The 12,749-nt window shown below is 33.8% G+C and overlaps 1 protein-coding gene across 1 annotated transcript in view; it reads left to right on the plus strand.

Moving 5' to 3' along the window:
• The first annotated feature begins 6,442 nt into the window (after positions 1–6,442).
• Positions 6,443–12,749, plus strand: part of LOC113233391 (pseudouridine kinase-like) — a 35,004-nt gene continuing 28,697 nt past the window's right edge. Inside the window, exons 1-2 of the mRNA XM_026468511.1 lie at positions 6,443–6,483; positions 6,652–6,706. The gene's annotated coding sequence lies outside the window, so the exon portion shown is untranslated. The remainder of the gene's footprint in view (positions 6,484–6,651; positions 6,707–12,749) is intronic.

A 12,749-nucleotide genomic window follows, 5' to 3' on the forward strand; every position in this document is an offset into this window, starting at 1 on the left:
TAAATTCATAATTGTAAGAGCACCTATTACATTTGAACAACTGAATTTTGTTGGAAAACAGATTTATTGAATCATCATAAATTTCATTAAAATACAGTTTAAAGCGCAGTAAACATTTTAAATTCTAATTAATATCTGAGCAATTACAAGGCTCTCATGATAAATTTATTATTCGTCTTTGAAATATTAAGGACGAGAAATTAATCACCTTGTTTCTCCTTTCTCTTTGAAACGATTTCATGTGATAGAATTCTTGATTATCTTTATAACGAAATTGATTGCGTGTTATAAATTGTTTGCTGGAATATGTTTTTATAACTTAAGTAATATCAGTTAACAATACAAACGACTTCAAGCCCTTTTCGTGAGTTTAGGACAGTGTTTACAGTCCTGATACATTGACAGTTGAAGTCTTCACTGTGTATTTTGTATATTTTTTTCATATTTCATTTACTTATTGTGTGATGTGGATTAACAAAGGTGTTACGTTATAATATACTCCCGGACCTTGCATTTTTATCGTAAATAAAATTTTATATAAAAATATAGTTAGCATCGAAGAAAAATTTTTTTCCGATATTTTCAATTCAAATTTGCAATAAGGACTTAAGAACATGACGTTTATTATACCAGTTTCAAAGTTGCATAATAGCATTTTTGGGCAATCAACTTTATAATTGTTTAAGCTAAGCATTTAATGTTGAAAATACAAGGTGGCTCGAATTATGTGTCCGGGAGTATATATAATAAAAGAATCCAGCACATGAAACCTGGGTTCCATGACGTTAATTTATTTTTTTTATTTTTTTTTATTTAGTTAATTATGAAATAATGTTAAGTAATATAAAAGTAATATAAAAATTTAAAACACAATATTCAAAATGAAAAAGTTCGTAATGTAATAAAAGTAAAGTTGATAGAATTTAATTTATAATTCATTAAGTTCCTACAAGTTATTGTCATAGATTTTTGTCTTTAACATTTATTGGCCAATAAGGGATAATCTCACAATGTCAACCTAACATCCTTTAATAACCAAGCTTCTTCGCTTTTCTTAGTCAATCTGTAAATTACTGTTTCAAGAAAACGTCTTAAATAAGTTATTCATAAAATTATTTTATGGCCAACAGAAAATGCAATAATCTTTAGATGAGTACGTTTTATTTTACTTATAGATTATATACAATGTGGCTATTTTAATTAATGAAATATTTAGCAATGTAACTAATAAGAGCATGTCTCATAATAGGAACTAATTTGTGTGTTTTATAAATTGTGATGTTTAAATTTATTTTATGAATAGGTACATGAATATATTATGTTACCAGTTCACCATATAAGGAATAATTTAAAAGGCATTTAAATAAATAAGTTTTGTAACTATAGTGCAAAATAGGATGGTTTGCAATTAGACAACTGGTTGATGAATTAACCATCCCAGTGAACCGCACCGTGGCCATGGGACCTGTAAAGGATCCGAAACGTTTTGATTTTTTGTTCATTTGCAATGTGTAGCAATCGCGAAGGCCTAAGAACTCAATTCAAGAAATAATTGTTATAAGCTTTTTATATATAGGTTTATAGAATGCATTCAAACAAATCTTATACTGAATAGATATACAGGACACGACCGTAAAAAAGTCACTAAATTAATAAATCGTCATTTAATTTCCTTGGACAAAATCTCCCAAAGTAAATATAGTTTTTTTTAAGTTTCATCACATTTCGTCATTAAAATAAAGTTTATTTAAATTCTTCTAATAATGGTTGTTATTAATTAATTTTGTTCAAAATACGTTACCGTAGAACATGACGTAGACACGGCGCCGCCGCCTTCGTCCAACTTATTCGATAAACACTAGTCTCTGTCACGGAACATGTTATTATAATTGTCACACTAACAAATGAGATTTAATTTTTTTTTAACGCGGCTAGGTTCGTTTAGATAGTTGTTAGTCGGGTTGTCGGTATCACGTGGTGTGTTTAACACGTGTAGTATGGGATATGGGTATGTAGTTTCAGGCGCCGGTATGGCGCGTGGCGAACGAACGTGCGCGCGGGGCCTAACGCTGAACTAGACTGTAGGGCTTCGCTAGCTAGGGAGGGCGGCGCACCCACGCTCGATACCGCCGCCTTCCTTACGCCCTCCCACATTGCAAAACCGATAAAAATTCAACTGTTTACTAATACTAATTATTTGGTTACGATTTTTTATCAATTTATAAATCATGTTCAGTTATTTTCCTCCCGTATTAGATGTACAGGATTATTCTCCAAAAATTCTACGATTTTTAAATTAATTTTCCTGTTCGAGTAATGTAAAAAGTTTAATGAATTTTTTTATGTTGCCGTAATACTTCCTTAAAATTTTACTTTTTCTTCGCAGTTATTAGTCGGTACAAAATTGAAAAAAGCATATATAGGAGAATTTTATTTTCAAGCCGTTAATCGTTTCCACGTGTAATTTGACCAAACGAGGAGGCTCTTTAAACCACTTCTATTGTTAACCATCCTTGGTGGCGATTAAGCCTGTTTACGAGATTTATTATTTGAAATTCATAACATTTAACATTAGCCTTTGAAAGGAACGTATCTTGGGGATACGTCTTTAGTGAGATTGTGGTAATATTTATGTTATTAGTAGCGGTAGAGCTTCCTGTGAAAGAGTTCGTCCAGGGGAGTACTGCCTCTTTATTTATTTCTGGAGCCAAGCAGTAATGTAAGCATTACTGTATTTCGGTTTTGAAGGGTGAGGATGTCGGTGAAATTACAGGCTCATGGGACTTTTTAACTTATATCTTTTGAATTTAAAGCTCTGGGCGGCTCTGCAACTGTTATGAACAGCCATGTCGCTTACCACCAGACTTGTTCGTCACTTGGTATAAAAAAAAATTATGGGTATATTGTAATGAATAAATAATAATGGAAAAATTATTTCTGTCGAAATTTTCCACAGCACAGTTTTACAAAAAATTTCGTAGACTCGTAGCATATCGTAGCAGTTTTGAAGTAGCGTGCTGGCGTAGCCAACTCTTTAAACTAAAAATTAATAAATACAAAATGTTTTTCGTGTTACACAATAGCGGCTTTACCAATTAATCATATACATTTCTGATATATTGTATTATTGGTATACATTTATTGATCCCAACAACGCCTAACAGTACGCTGTGATTGACAAGCGTTCACATAACCATTTATCTTCATTAACCCTTCTATATAGATTTGTTCATGTTAATTTCAATACACACACTCGTTAAATTTGACCTAAAATTAACCGCTGTGCGAATGACGTCAGTTTGCTTATCAATTGGAGTTGTTAATGTGCAATTTGACACGATATAGTCGCTCCACTGGGCTCGCGACAATCGATACCGTAATCTCGCACATTAAATAATGTTAACGGAGATAGGTACTACGGTGTAAAAATTCATTATTTCACAAGCCATAAACATAGCACCATAAATTGAGCAAACGGAAGATCGAAAACTTCGCACCTTTGGTTTAATAAGACCACATCTGCAAAATGACAACTTTTCAGAAGAGAGGCTTAAAGATTCAACGAAAGAAATTAGCCGATAACTTTTTTATGTTTATATAGGAGAGTTATAAAATCACATAATCACATATATATAATTTGTTTTATGTTGTTTGTATTATTTTTATGACTTGATATGATAAAAGCTTTGACGTATGATTACATGTGGCTTTATGACACCAACTTTAGAGTGGCACATTAACAGACACGGCGACATTTAGCAGCGATGGAAACGCGCGTTCGTGAAACGCGCTATTGCATCACTATACTTCCGATTTATAGGCGATGCATCGCTGCTTAAAATCGCGCATGTGTGTAAAGGTAGACGATTAGCGACTGCATCGCGTTCGCATCATTTCTAAAAGTCGCCATATGTAAGCGCTCTTAGAGTTCTACTCTTAATAACTTTTCTATTAAAAAAAACCGACTTCAAAAGTTTTCTTATCCGTTTTCGCAATGTTTTATCTTCATTGGTATTAGATTTAGTTTTATTGAAATCGGTTTAGGGAAAGTGGGTGAAATTCAAAAAATCGGATTCATCCCCTAATTTGCCATTCTGAGAATATTTTCTTCAAATTTCAACGAAACCACTACTGAAGTACCCACTTTTCAACAAAAAAAAAGAAACGTACAAATCGGTTCATAAATGTCGGAGTAATCATGTCTCCTCCTTCTTTTTTAAAGTCGGTTAAAAAACTACATCTTTGTTTAGATTCTATTTGAGGAATATTCAAGTTCTTCTTACGGATTATTTAGTTCGATGTTCAGAGTTGACCTTACACTTGAAGTATACTTGCATTACAAACATTTGAAAGAGGGAATTAAAAATCCTAAAAAATCTGAAATGTTCCAAGCTGTAAATCATTTTCTAAATGTCAGTTCTATCTACGTGATTTGTCTAAACGGTATGTCTATTTTTGTTTGCATTCAGATATAAATGCGATACTTAAATCGATTGGATTAATTCCCACCCTGACGTTGTATAGTACAGAGGTTGACTGTTAACTGGTTTCTTATTTGTATAATACTGATTATCTCAGTGAACTTCTTTATGATACCAAGTCATAGGATGAACATGTCGTGCGCCTGGTGGTAAGCGACACGCCTATCCATATCAGTTGCAGTGCTGCTCAAAGTTTAAAATCGTAAAGATCTGAGATGTAAGTGGCAGTGGAAATTTAAAATATTTCACTGTTAGTGTTAGTATAGTTAGTATATTAGAAGCAGTAGAGCTCCTTGTGGAAGAGTTTTTCTTTTCTAAACAACTCGCAGTGAAATATTTTAAATTTCTACTGCTACTGAACGTACGTCTCAGATCTTTGCTATTATAAGCTATGAGTGACACTGCAACTGTTATGGTTAGGCGTGTCGCTTGCCGCCAGGCTCAACACTTGTTCGTCCCGTCCTTAGACTATGGAAACTAAAGGACATGTTACGTTGACATATATAAATCAGACGTTATATGTATATGATGCATTTCGTCGTCGAAAACATAAACATATTATTGTCTTTGTTTAACTATTACGTGCCGTCTTAAGCCAAAAGAGATAGCATTACATTGGTCTGTGTCAAACACGGGAATCGAAAATTCGTAACGTCATTTTAAATGCCAACCGTGGCCATTTCAAGTACATGAGGTACATGATACCGTTGTCAAAGGGAAGTACATCAAATGTCAAAACAAATGTTTTTCCAAATGTATTATTGAATTATTCACATGTATTATAATTAAATTGGACAAAAATATTGACAGTGAGAATAATTAGGTATTAATAAAAATGCGACGCTGCAGCATTAAAGGATGCGGCTTTAGAAAAACTGCAAATCAATCGAATGTTACATTGCACAGGCATGTGTTATTTTTTTGTCTATAAATCACACAATAGCCCGAATATTTTATGTAATTAGACTTATTTAAGTAGTTTATTTATAAATCTTGCCAAATTTTGCTTTTGTTACTTTAGATTGCCTGTTTGTTTGTATATTTTGATGATTGTTGTTAACGATTATTTTGAGATAGTGTTGATCTTGTAAGCATACATATTATCGATATTCTGTTATTAAAACAATTCACTATGAGGTTTTTATTGTTTTATTATTATTATTTCAAGTTTTCCTACAAATGAAAAAAGGAAGAAAGAATGGTTGGAAATCATAGGACTGCCGAATATAAACGTTGGATCAAAAACCATCTTCATTTGTTCGCTTCATTTTGAAGAGTCAAATTTTAACAGAACTTTAAATGTAACTAGATTACATGACAATGCTATTCCATCATTAGGTTTATTGGTATTAGGTTTATTTATTTAGGTTTATTGGTTTACGTTATGTAAATATGTACTAAAATGTAGGTTAAAGGCGTACCTCTTAAAGTAATTTTTATATTTTATTTAGTAAGTACAATTAATACTACGTAATGTTAAATACAAGTAAAGTAGGTATAATTAAGCAAGAATGCGCATGTCGCCAACAAACTGCACAGCAGTTTGGTGACTTTTACTAAATAAGTTACCAGTTGTAATGTTGAAAATAAATTTTTTTTGAAGTTTCAAAATGTGTGTTGACATTTATAATAATATACCACTCGAGATTAAATTATCAGACTTGTGTTTGTTTAGGCATACTTTGGTTACAGTAAACTAAAGAAACAAAAATTCAAGCCATACATTTGCATGTCGATAATGACTTATCGATAGATTATGGTACAACACTAAAGAAATCCGCCATTTGTAACTTTCAAATTTTGGTAATATGCACGTTGATTCTGTACTTAGGGCAGCTCCTTTCTTTTATTTTTTTCCATCCTCTAAGGTCCCGTCACTTGGTATTATTAAAAAAAATGACACTTGTCAAAAAAAATGACAAGTCCCATGTGACTATAATTTCACAAACCAAACAAACCGAAACCCAGCAATGCTCACATTATTACTTAACGGCAGAAATAGGTAAGGTGGCAGTACTTTCCTTTTAGTACGAACTTTTGACACAAGGAGCTCTACTACTACCGAAATATATTTCATTTTGTTAAAAAAGTACGCGTGTTTAATGTCATCGAAATTAAGTTCACTTATTTTACTCAATTTCTGATTAAATCTTGCTTTTACGAGTTCCAGGTAAATTCAGGTTTAAGCCAAAAAAAGTCCACAAGAAATTAAAAATAGATAAAAGGTGAGTTATAAAATATTTTTTCTTTAAAGTGTAAAAACAAAAACATTTTGACGAATCCATGCAAAAACTTTTGTTTAAAAGCAACACCCTGATATACCGCATAATATAACATATGACTATGACCTTTCTTTTCTTGTAGAAGCTTTTCTTGTTACACAGGCCGAGTAGACTCATGTCAAGTCATTTTATTTTCTTTTAAATTACAAGAAGAGGCCTCTCTAGTGATATCATAAGTATTCGTAATATACGTATCACCAATCGTATCGTCGATAAGAACCTCGCGTAATCGTACCATCAATAAGAACCTCGCTTGTCGGAAAATGAGACCTTTCGTCAAGTTGAAACCTAACGAAGAGATGATTGCACTCGCCCATCTCAAAACCTGTAATATAATAGTGTATGCGAACAGAAAATGACGTACTTACCTGTTTTGTGAGTTTGTACTCTTCTCTATATTTAGAATACGTATACGAAATGTGTTAGTACAATTACTTAGCAATAATCTATGTGCCGAGATTTGATAGAAGTAAAACTGTGAAACTAAAAAAAACTAAAAAAATGGTAGTTATATCGGTAATTTACTAACAAAAGACTCCAAAATGTAATATAAATTTTAATTCACTTATTCATTTTCTTACCATTTAGGTCCGTAATCCAATGGCACAAAAAACCGTCGGAAATTGGCCATAAACTGTGCGAGACAGCAAGTTACACCATCTGCGTTCGTCGTGTCATCTTAACTTGCCCAATTCGAATAGATGCTTTTCAAAGATGATTTTAAGCGTAAAATACTTATTAGGCTTTAAAATACTGTTTGGAATAATAAAAATTTATTTCTTTAAATGATGGTGACTCATGGCACTGAGACGTGGTCGCGACCACGTCCACGTCGACCACGTTGAGGAGGAGAAAGTTCAAGGTCACTAAAAGGCAATAGAAAAGGCTATGCTCGGAGTTTCGTTGCGAAATCGAATTAGTAGTGAGGGTAAACGCAAGAGAACCAGAGTAACGAACATAGCCCAAAGAATTGCAAAACTTAAGTGGCAGTGGGCAGGGTACAGTACTCGCAGAACAGATGGCCGATGGGGCCGAAGAGTTCTTGAGTGGCCACCGCGTACCGGAATACGCAGCGTGAGGAGACCATGATCTGGTGAAGGCTGCGGGAATCCGATGGATGCAAGCGGCGCAGGACAGGTCGTTACGGCATTCTTTAGGGGAGCCCTATGTTCAGCAGTGGACGTCTTTTGGCTGAAATAAACAGAACATATAACACTTACACTAAATACTACAAATACACTATAAATTACTTAAAACAATACAAATTTGAACATGTTTAAGCCGTACAGTGATCATTTAAATAACTATTTTTAAGTTATATCTCGTTTAAGTTAATTCCTAAACTAAGTACAAACTTCTATTACAAGAGTTATTAAAAAAATAGCTGTGCTGCAATAACCTTAACCAATTAACGATGGTAAGTAAAAATGTAGCGACAACACGTAGATTTTTAAATAACAATCATAAAAACCAATTAAATTATTCAGATCAATTTGTAAAAGCAGCAAATTTTTCATAGACGTTAAAACTTCGACTGCCAAGGCGTTAATTTCCCTCCCACAGCAGTGAGTGACTCCTTATTGAAAGAAAATATTGGTCTTGTTAATTTAAAGTTTCGTCGTAGACACCCAAGAGTCTTTGTTAAAACCTTCAAATCAATAGAAATAAAAGATATTGCTGATCTTGATGGTCTTTCGGTCAAAGTAATTAATTCTGTAATTGATTGTAACGCTCCTTGCCCACTTAACATGTATTTTTAATATACATATGTATGTGTCGATACTGGGCGTTTCTTGGCCTCATAAAGCAGAGCAACGTTTGTCCGTTTATTAAATCTGGTAGTGAATCCTACAAATTTTATTTGTATTTCAATTTTTTCTTATGATATCAAGTGATGGGATGAACAAATCGTGCGCCTGGTGGTAAGCGTCATGCCTGTCCATAACTGTTGTAGTGCCACTCAGAGCTTTAAATCACAAAGATCTAAGGGGCACTGCCACTGCACCCGACACCCTAAAACATTGGTTGACAAATCCCATGTGCCTGTAATTTAACCGGCACCCTTCCTTCAAAACCAGAACGCAATAATGCAATGCTCATTTTACTGCTGACAGCATAAATAGGTAAGGTGGTAGTATTTCCCTGGACAAACTCTTTCACGGGAGACTCTACTGCTACTAATATACAAACTATACTAATATACTAACACTACCAACTTGCAATGTAGTATTTAAAAAAATATTTTTAACCAAAACCTAAATGATGAGTTGACCAAACATATAATTGATGGAACGCAAAACTCGCGACATAATGAGAAGTGTATCGTAACCTTTCCAATGCATTTTGTGCACCATGATACATTCGCCAGGAAACTTTGCCTAATGTATGGCCGTGACCTCGCCCTTCTTATATCGTATTTGAGTGATACAGTCAACAGTACGAGGCGTCTGTCAAGGTTTAATTCTAGGTCGATTAATATTTTTAATTTATATTTATGAATTCCTTGTCCTTGTGAAAGTTTCAGACATGAGATAATACTATCTAACGTCTACGGTTTGGTGGTGATGCTTCATTATTACTTAAATTTAAAAGGCACTTATGTACTTATGACGCCGTGAACAGAGCTATTTCAAAGTTAATTGAAACATTGGTTATAACAGTAGTATTGGTATCTGCAAATTACGAGTATAGAATAATACATATTTCAATTAATATTTTTGTTTGTTTTGTGCGTAATTTTTTTTAAATTCAGTTTTGTGGTTTTTTTTTCATATTTCATCATATTTTTTAAATCTATATTTTGCAAGTTGCATCATAGTTAGGTCACTTAGATATGTTTAAGTTTAATTTTATTTTTATTTTTATGATACTTAGTGACTCGACGAACAAGTAGTGTACCTGATGATAAGCGACGCGCCTGTCCATAGCAGTTGCAGTGCCGCTCAGAGCTTCTAGAAAATCGCAAAAAGATTTAAGAGGCAGTGCCTCTGCGCCCGTCATCCGGACACATAAGTTAACAAATCGCACGTGCCTGTAATTTCACCAGCACCTTTAAAAATCGAATCACAGTAACGCTCACATTACCGCTCAATGGCAGAACAAGGTGCTCTACTGTTATAAATTGTTTTCACAGTATGACGGCATACGGTATTTTGCTTTGGGGAAATGCCGCAGAAACTCAGGGCAATTTATTAATGACTACTGTTAAGGTAATTTACAAAATGAACCCCAAAATGTCCCTGAGAGTTTAAAGAAATTAACATTGTTATACCAGCGTCTCTATACATTTACGAGTATGTAATTTTTGATAAGAAGACTAAATAATTTTTTTTCACAAAGACTAATAATAGGCATTGTTAACATGAGTATCGAAAATAAACGAACAATTCTTGTCAGTCGTTAAATGTTAAACATATTAATTTAAAGAACAATGCATACGATTCTATAATAAGAGTCATGTTGATATTCAAACTTATTTAGATTTAGTTTTCATAATGTTTATGCGTCTGTTCATGTCAATTTCATTAACTTATGGATGAAATGCCATTTAGGTAAATCATATGTCAATAATACATTTTAGTAACAGTAGAGCTCGTTGTGAAAAAGTTCGTCCAGAAAAATACTGTCACCTTACCTATTTCTGCCGCCAAGCAGTAATGTGAGCATTACTGCGTTCCAGTTTTGAAGGGTAAGGGTGCAGGTGAAATTTCAGACACATTGAACTTGTTAACTGTTTTTTTTTTTATAATATCAAGTGACGCGACAAACAAGTCGTGTGTCTCAAGATGACAGGCGCAGTGGCAGTGCCCCTTTGCGATTTAAAGCTCCGAATCCCATTGAAACTGCTATGGACATGCATGTCGCTCTATACTACGCGAAGGACTTGTTCGTCCCATTATTTGGTATTACAAAAATAAACACTATTTTATCGCGACCGAATAATCTAAAAACATTAACCTAACGTGTTAAAATAATGGCTACAGAAAAACAAATGCAAAACGGAAATAGACCTAGCGTGCATTTCAAGTTGCATAAACAACAATATTTAAAATGTAAAGTAAGTCCTACTTAAGTTATACACCTAACTATACCCACTGTTCGTAAATACATCGTGTTAGTGATGCAAACACGGAATAAAAGCAAAAACACGCGGTTAAATGAATTCAGCTGGACACGGTGAATTTTTGAGCCGGATATTTTTACGGAATTTTGTGAACTAGTTAAGCTATCGGAGCTGCTATAATTTTCAGGCTGCTATAATGTAAAATAGAGGTGGTTTTATGCTTTAATAATTTATTAAGTAAGTTGAAATTGAAGTAGTTTATATATATATATATATATAGTTTATATATGATGCAATTGAAAATGTCCAAAGACGGTTTCTCCGCAACTTGACCACGCAGTTCGGAATGCGCAAGAGATTGGACACGTATGAGGCAAGACTCAAATATTTTAACGTAGATTCTCTTCAGTCCAGACGTGTAATTCTTGATTATTCCACTCTTTTTAAAATAATCAACTCATGGGTGGACTCAGGTGAGCTCTTAGGCCACATCTCGTTCAAGATCGGTAGTAAACGTACACAAAACACCTTTTCTCTACCATGCACTGCGAACAATGTATCATATAATGATCCCATTCTCCGCATGTGCAGAGGCCGGAGAGGATGTGATGTGTAAATATTTGGACATATTCATAAACATCTGAATTTATATTGTACTTAAATGTATTTAAGAAGTATGAAATTTGTCCCTGTTCTTTTATTTTATTTTATTTTTATTAATATTTATTTTTACACTACTTTTTTTTTCCTTTGTTCTAATTATTTATATTGTCAGAATTAAATAAGAGGAATTTTTATTTTTATTTTTATTTATTTTTACTTATATTATCCAAAGGTCCGTCCATGTGTAGTTCTTAAAATAATGTACATTAGTTTTAATATTAATTAGGTTATATCATTATTTACTTGTCAAATGTTGTGCGTAGCTGTTATAGGAATGCATAATTTACTTATATTGTAATGCATGCTAACTTAAGGAACCATATAATTTGTATTCTGTAGTTATGCCAAAAATAAATAAATAAATAAATAAATATTGAAATTGAATAACGAAAGTTTATATACCATAAAGGTGCAAACTTGAGCCATTGTTTTTATAATACACTCATAGTCTTATTTTTAGAGCAGAGTGGTAGTTCAGTGGCAGAACAGCAGCTATTTCAATTAAAAGGTCGACAGTTCGAATCCCTATGGTGGTATGTACCTCTAATTACTAAGTTACGCACTTCTCGCTAACAGTAAAGGAAAACATTGTGATGAAACCTACCTGTTTTGTGCGAAGGTTTCCAACTTTTGAAAAAATGTGTGATTACCCCGACCCGTATTAGGAAAGCGAGGAAAACTATGTTTACACCACAGTTTCCCAAAGTGGTCCCTACGCCGCCCAGTGGCGTAGCGGTAGGGCCTCGGAAGCAATTTGGGGCATTGATTCTGTCCGGGGGGGTGCTAGCGCATTTGAAAAAAACCTGAATTATCTAACTATAAAATCTTCACCATATATATAAATATATACAGTGGAAATTTGACATGTCGTATGGGACGTAAAGGACATTCTCCCTTACGACAAAATGTCCCTTTTGTCATAACGCTCAACTAGCACACAAGCTCTAATAACATGCCGTACAATATCCAGTTAGAAGCTCTTAATAACGGCATAGGCTGCTTTAATAAATTCTACAGTAGACGTATAAGCGACTACAGCGTTGCTGCACTCCCAAAATAGGCACCGATTTATACGCTATGAGTCCTACAATGGTCGTAAATGTGTGTTAGTGCGAAGATACAAATGAGAGAGAAAGAAGATGCGCGCGAGTAATGTGCGCGATAAATGTGCGCCTAAGTAATACAAAGGAGCTATGCGAGCGGTAATGTGCGCCTAAGTAATACAAAGGAGCTATGCGAGCGGTAATGTGCGCCTAAGTA

This window comes from Hyposmocoma kahamanoa, unplaced genomic scaffold, assembly GCF_003589595.1.
Source record: "Hyposmocoma kahamanoa isolate Upper Pololo Valley unplaced genomic scaffold, ASM358959v1 78, whole genome shotgun sequence".
Lineage (NCBI taxonomy): Eukaryota > Metazoa > Arthropoda > Insecta > Lepidoptera > Cosmopterigidae > Hyposmocoma > Hyposmocoma kahamanoa.